Source organism: Ammospiza caudacuta, chromosome 33, assembly GCF_027887145.1.
Source record: "Ammospiza caudacuta isolate bAmmCau1 chromosome 33, bAmmCau1.pri, whole genome shotgun sequence".
In the NCBI taxonomy this organism is placed as follows: Eukaryota; Metazoa; Chordata; class Aves; order Passeriformes; family Passerellidae; genus Ammospiza; species Ammospiza caudacuta.
This window is the reverse complement of record NC_080625.1, coordinates 1,363,968-1,369,791: the sequence shown is the minus strand read 5'-3', so window position 1 is coordinate 1,369,791 and position 5,824 is coordinate 1,363,968.

Below are 5,824 nucleotides of genomic sequence, written 5' to 3'. Positions count from 1 at the left end.
ACCACGCCCACTTCCCGGTGAGAAACCAATCAGATTGAAGCGCAGGAAACCTGGCCAATCAGAGCGAAGCACTGCGGGAACGGGGTTGAGGGCGTAGCCGCCATCTTGGTGTAGGGCAAGGCGCCTTTTGACTACAATGGGGCCGCCATTTTTGTTGTGGGCGGCGCCATCTTTGCTATGGGCGGCGCCATTTTGTGTGAGGGCGGACAGCGCTGACGTGGCCGCCGCCATCTTTGTTAAGGGCAAAATTCCTCACGGCACTTCCGGGTCCGTTTTGCCAAATTTTGGGGCCAAAATTCCCAAATTTCACCGAAATTCCCCCAAATTCCAACAATTCCACCCAAATTCCACCCAAATTCCTTCCAGTAACCCCCAAATCTTCCCCTTTTTTCCACCAAGACGTCATCCCTCTTTCCAAAATCCCCATTTTTACTCTGAAATGAACTTTTAGTCCCAAAATATCCACATTTATTCCCTGAAAATGCAATTTTCCCCCTCAGAAAAATAAGATTTTATTCCCCAAAATTCCAGGCGGATTTCCCAAATTTTTTTCCTGAAATTTTTGTTTATTCCCCAAAATTCTTTCTTTCCCCCAAAACTGAGCTTTATTCCCTACAAATCCACTTCCACCACCAAAATCCCTTTCCATTCTCCAAAATCCCATTTTCATTCCCAAAATCCCCTGTAATTACCCAAAAATCCATTTTTAAGTCCCAAAAATACCTCTTGAATTCCCAAAAATCAATTTTTAATTCCCCAAAATCCACTCAAAATCCCCAAAAAAACTCCTTTTATTCACGGGATTTTGTGTCCCGACCCAAATTTCCTCTTTTTTTTTACCAATTTTCTCATTTCTTTCTTTATTTTTCCCCCAAAAATCCCAATCTCAAAAAAAAAAAGGAAACACTTTAAACCCCAAAATCCTTTTCATTACCAAATTAAATTCATCATTATCCCATTTTTCCTGGTTTTTTCCTCATTTTTCCCCAGTTTTTCCCTCATTTCTTTCCCACTTTTCTCCTCATTTTTTACCAATTTTTATCACATTTTCCCCCCAGTTTTTCCCTCATTTTTCTCTTTTATTTCCTCATTTTTCCTTCCCATTTTTCCTTTGTTCCTCAGGTTTTTTTTCTCACATTTTTTCCTGGTTTTTCCCTTTTATTTTTCCTTCATTTTCCCAATTTTTTCCCAGTTTCCCCTTAATTTTTTCTCTTTATTTTTCCCTCTTTTTTCCCCAGTTTTTCCCTCCTTTTTTTATTTTTTTTTTCCCTCCCCCAATTTCCCCCTTATTTTTGCCTGATTTTTTTTCCCTTCATTTTCCCCCAAGTTTTCTCTCATTTTTCCTTCTTTTTCCCACATATTTCCCAGTTTTCCCCTCATTTTTTTCCCGGTTTTCCTCTCATTTTATTCCTATTTTTTCCCCTTTTTCCCCACTTTTTCCTTTATTCTTTCCCCCTTTTCTCCCAGTTTTTCCCTCATTTTTTCCCAATTTTCTCCTCTTTTCTCCATCACTTTTCCTCTCATTTTTTCCTGGTTTTTCTCTTCTCCCCCCTCTTTTTATTTCTATTTTTTTTTTCCTTTTTTTTCCCACTTTTTCCACAATTCCCCCCCGGATTTTCCCTCTTTTTTATCCACATTTTCTCTCGGTTTTTCTCCTCTTTCCCCCCAGGTTTCCCCCTCATTTTTTGCTGATTTTTCCTTCATTTTTTCCCAATTTTTCCCTCAGTTTTTCCCCGTTTTCCCCCTCATTTTCTCCCTCTTTTCCCCCTTTTTTCCTGTTTTCCCCTAATTTTCCCCAGTTTTTTCCTGGTTTTTTTCCCTTCATTTTCCCCCACGTTTTCTCTCATTTTTTCATGGTTTTTCCCTCTTTTTTCCCCCACTTTTCCCCATTTCCCCCTCATTTTTCCCCAGTTTTTCCCCCATTTTTCCCTTTTCCCCCCATAATTTTTTCCTCTTTTCTTTCCCCTATTTTCCCCCCATTTTTTCTTAATTTTCCCCCCTTTTTTTTTCCCCATTTCCCCCCTTATTTTCCCCCCATTTCCCCCCAAAAAATTCCACTCACTGACTCCAAAAATCCTCATTTTTATTGCAGGAATTCCCTCAACTCCCAGAATTCCCCAAATTTCCCTTTTCCCCCTCAATTTTCCTCTTTTTCCCCCATTTTTTCCTCTTTTTCTCCCACTTTTCCCCTTATTTCCCCCCACTTTCCCCCATATTTTTTTCCCCTTTTCTTCCCCCCTTTTTTTCTCTATTTTCCCCCAATTTTTTCTCGATTTTCCCTCATTTCCCCCCTAAAAAAATTCCACTCACTGACTCCAAAACTCATTTTTATTGCAGGAACTCACAGAATTCCCAAAATTCCCCAATTTTCTCTTTTTTCCCCCCATTTTCCCCTCTTTTTCTCCCACTTTTCCCCCATAATTTTTCCTCTTTTCTTTCCCCTATTTTCCCCCCATTTTTTCTTAATTTTCCCCCTTTTTTCCCCCATTTTCCCCCAAAAAATCCCACTCACTGACTCCAAAACTCATCATTTTTATTGCAGGAACTCCCAAAACTCCCAGAATTGCCCAAATTTCCCTTTTCCCCCTCATTTTTCCTTTTTTTTCCCCCATTTTTTCCTCTTTTTCTTCCACTTTTCCCCACATTTTCCCCATATTTTTTCCTCTTTTCTTCCCCCCATTTTTTCTGTGTTTTTCCCCAATTTTTTCTCGATTTTCCCCCCATTTTTTCTCTATTTTCCCCCAATTTTTTCTCGATTTTCCCTCATTTCCCCCCTAAAAAAATTCCACTCACTGACTCCAAAACTCATTTTTATTGCAGGAACTCCCAGAACTCCCGAAATTCCCCAAATTTCTCTTTTTTCCCCTCATTTTCCCCTCTTTTTCTCCCACTTTCCCCCCATATTTTTTCCTCTTTTCTTTCCCCTATTTCCCCCCCATTTTTTCTTAATTTTCCCCCCTTTTTTTCCCCATTTCCCCCCCTTTTCCCCCAAAAAAATCCCACTCATTGTCTCCAAAACTCATCATTTTTATTGCAGGAATTCCCGCAACTCCCAGAATTCCCGGAATTTCCCCAAATTTCTTTTCCCCCTCATTTTTTTCCTCTTTTTTCTCCCAATTTTTCCTCTTTTTCTCCCACTTTTCCCCTCATTTTCCCTTTTCCCCCCATAATTTTTCCCCTTTTCTTTCCCCTATTTCCCCCCATTTTTTTCTCTATTTTCCCCACCATTTTTTCCCAAGTTTTCCCTCATTTTCCCCCCTCATTCCCCCATTTTCCCAAAAAAAAAAAAAAAAAAATTCCACTCATTGACTCCAAAAATCCTCATTTTTGTTGCAAGAATTCCGCAAATTTCTCTTTTTCCCCTCATTTCTCCCCCCACCTTTTTCCTTCAGTTTTTCCTTCTTTTTCCCCCCTTTTTTCCCCTCATTCCCCCCCATCTTTTTCCTTCACTTTTCCCCAGTTTTTCCTTTTTTCCCCCTCATTACCCCCCACCTTTTTCCTTCAGTTTCTTTTTTTTTCCCCTTTTTTTTTCTCATTTCCCCCCTTTTTTTCCCCCCTCACCTTTTTCCTTCTTTTTCCCAATTTTTCCTTTTTTCCCCCCCTCTTTTTATAACATTTTCCCCTCTTTTTTTCCCCCTCATTCCCCCCCACCTTTTTCCCCCAATTTTTCCTTTTTCCCCTTTTTTTTCCCATTTTCCCCTCTTTTTTCCCCCCAAAAAAATTCCACTCATTGACTCCAAAACTCATCATTTTTATTCCCAGAACTGCCCCAATTTCCCTTTTTCCCTCATTTTCTCCCCCATTTTTTCCTCTTTTTCTCCCACTTTTCCCCCATTTTCCCCATAATTTTTTCTTCTTTTCTTTTCCCTATTTTCCCCCAATTTTTTCCCATTTTCCCCCCTTTTATCCCCTCATTTTCCCCCCAAAAAATTCCACTCATCGACTGGAAAACTCATCATTTTTATTGCCGGAACTGCCCAAATTTCCCTTTTTCCCCCCATTTTTTTTTCTTTTTCTCCCACTTTTCCCCTCATTTTGCCCCATAATTTTTTCCTCTTTTCTTTCCCCTATTTTCCCCCCATTTTTCCTCCATTTCCCCCCCCCTTTTTTTCCCATTTTCCCCCTTATTTTCCCCCCATAAAATTCCACTCATTGACTGGAAAACTCATCATTTTTATTCCAGAACTGCCCCAATTTCCCTTTTTCCCCCATTTTTTCCTCTTTTTCTCCCACTTTTTCCCTCATTTCCCCCCATTTTCCCCCATAATTTTTCCTCTTTTCTTTCCCCTATTTTCCCCCAATTTTTTCCCATTTTCCCCAAAACAAAAAATTCCACTCATCGACTGGAAAACTCATCATTTTTATTCCCCGAAGTGCCCAAATTTCCCTTTTTCCCCTCACGTTTTTCCCCCATTTTTTTCCTCTTTTTCTCCCACTTTTCCCCTCATTTTCCCCCAGAATTTTTCCCTCTTCTTTCTTCTATTTTCCCCCAATTTTTTCTCTATTTTCCCCCTTTTTTTTTCCCATTTTCCCCCCATTTTCCCCAAAACAAAAATTCCACTCATTGACTGGAAAACTCATCATTTTTATTCCAGAACTGCCCCAATTTCCCTTTTTCCCCTCATTTTTTTCCTCTTTTTCTCCCACTTTTCCCCCATTTTTCCCCATAATTTTTTCCTCTTTTCCCATTTTCCCCCCTTTTTTCCCCCCATTTTCCCCAAAACAAAAAATTCCACTCATTGACTGGAAAACTCATCATTTTTATTCCCGGAAGTGACCAAATATCCTTTTTTCCCCTCATTTTTTTCCTCTTTTTCTCCCACTTTTCCCCCATTTTTCCTCTTTTCTTTTCCCTATTTTCCCCCAATTTTTTCCCATTTTCCCCCAATTTTTTCCCGTTTTCCCCCCCTTTTTTCCCCTCATTTTCCCCCCAAAAAATTCCACTCATTGACTGGAAAACTCATCATTTTTATTCCCGGAACTGCCCAAATTTCCCTTTTTTCCCCTCATTTTCTCCCCCATTTTTTCCTTTTTTTCTCCCACTTTTCCCCAATATTTTTTCCTCTTTTCTTTTCCCTATTTCCCCCCCATTTTTTCTCCATTTTCCCACTTTTTTTTTCCCCATTTTCCCCCTTATTTTCCCCCCATAAAATTCCACTCATTGACTGGAAAACTCATCATTTTTATTCCCGGAACTGCCCAAATTTCCCTTTTTCCCCTCACGTTTTTCCCCCATTTTTTTTCCTCTTTTTTCTCCCACTTTTCCCCTCATTTTGCCCCATTTTTCCCCAGAATTTTCCCCTCTTCTTTCCTCTATTTTCCCCCAAATTTTTCTCTATTTTCCCCCTTTTTTTTTTCCCATTTCCCCCCATTTTCCCCAAACCAAAAATCCCACTCATTGACTGGAAAACTCATCATTTTTATTCCAGAACGGCCCCAATTTCCCTTTTTCCCGTCATGTTTTTTCCCCATTTTTTCCTCTTTTTCTCCCACTTTTCTCCCATTTTCCCCATAATTTTTTCCTCTTTTCTTTTCCCTATTTCCCCCAATTTTTTCTCTATTTCCCTCCCTTTTTCCCCCCCATTTTCCCAAAAACAAAAAATTCCACTCATTGACTGGAAAACTCATCATTTTTATTGCCGGAACTGCCCCAATTTCCCTTTTCCCCCCCATTTTTTTGCTCTTTTTCTCCCAATTTTCCCCATATTTTTTCCCTCTTCTTTCCTCTATTTTCCCCCAATTTTTTCTCTATTTTCCCCCTTTTTTTTTTCCTATTTCCCCCCCATTTTCCCCAAAACAAAAAATTCCACTCATTGACTGGAAA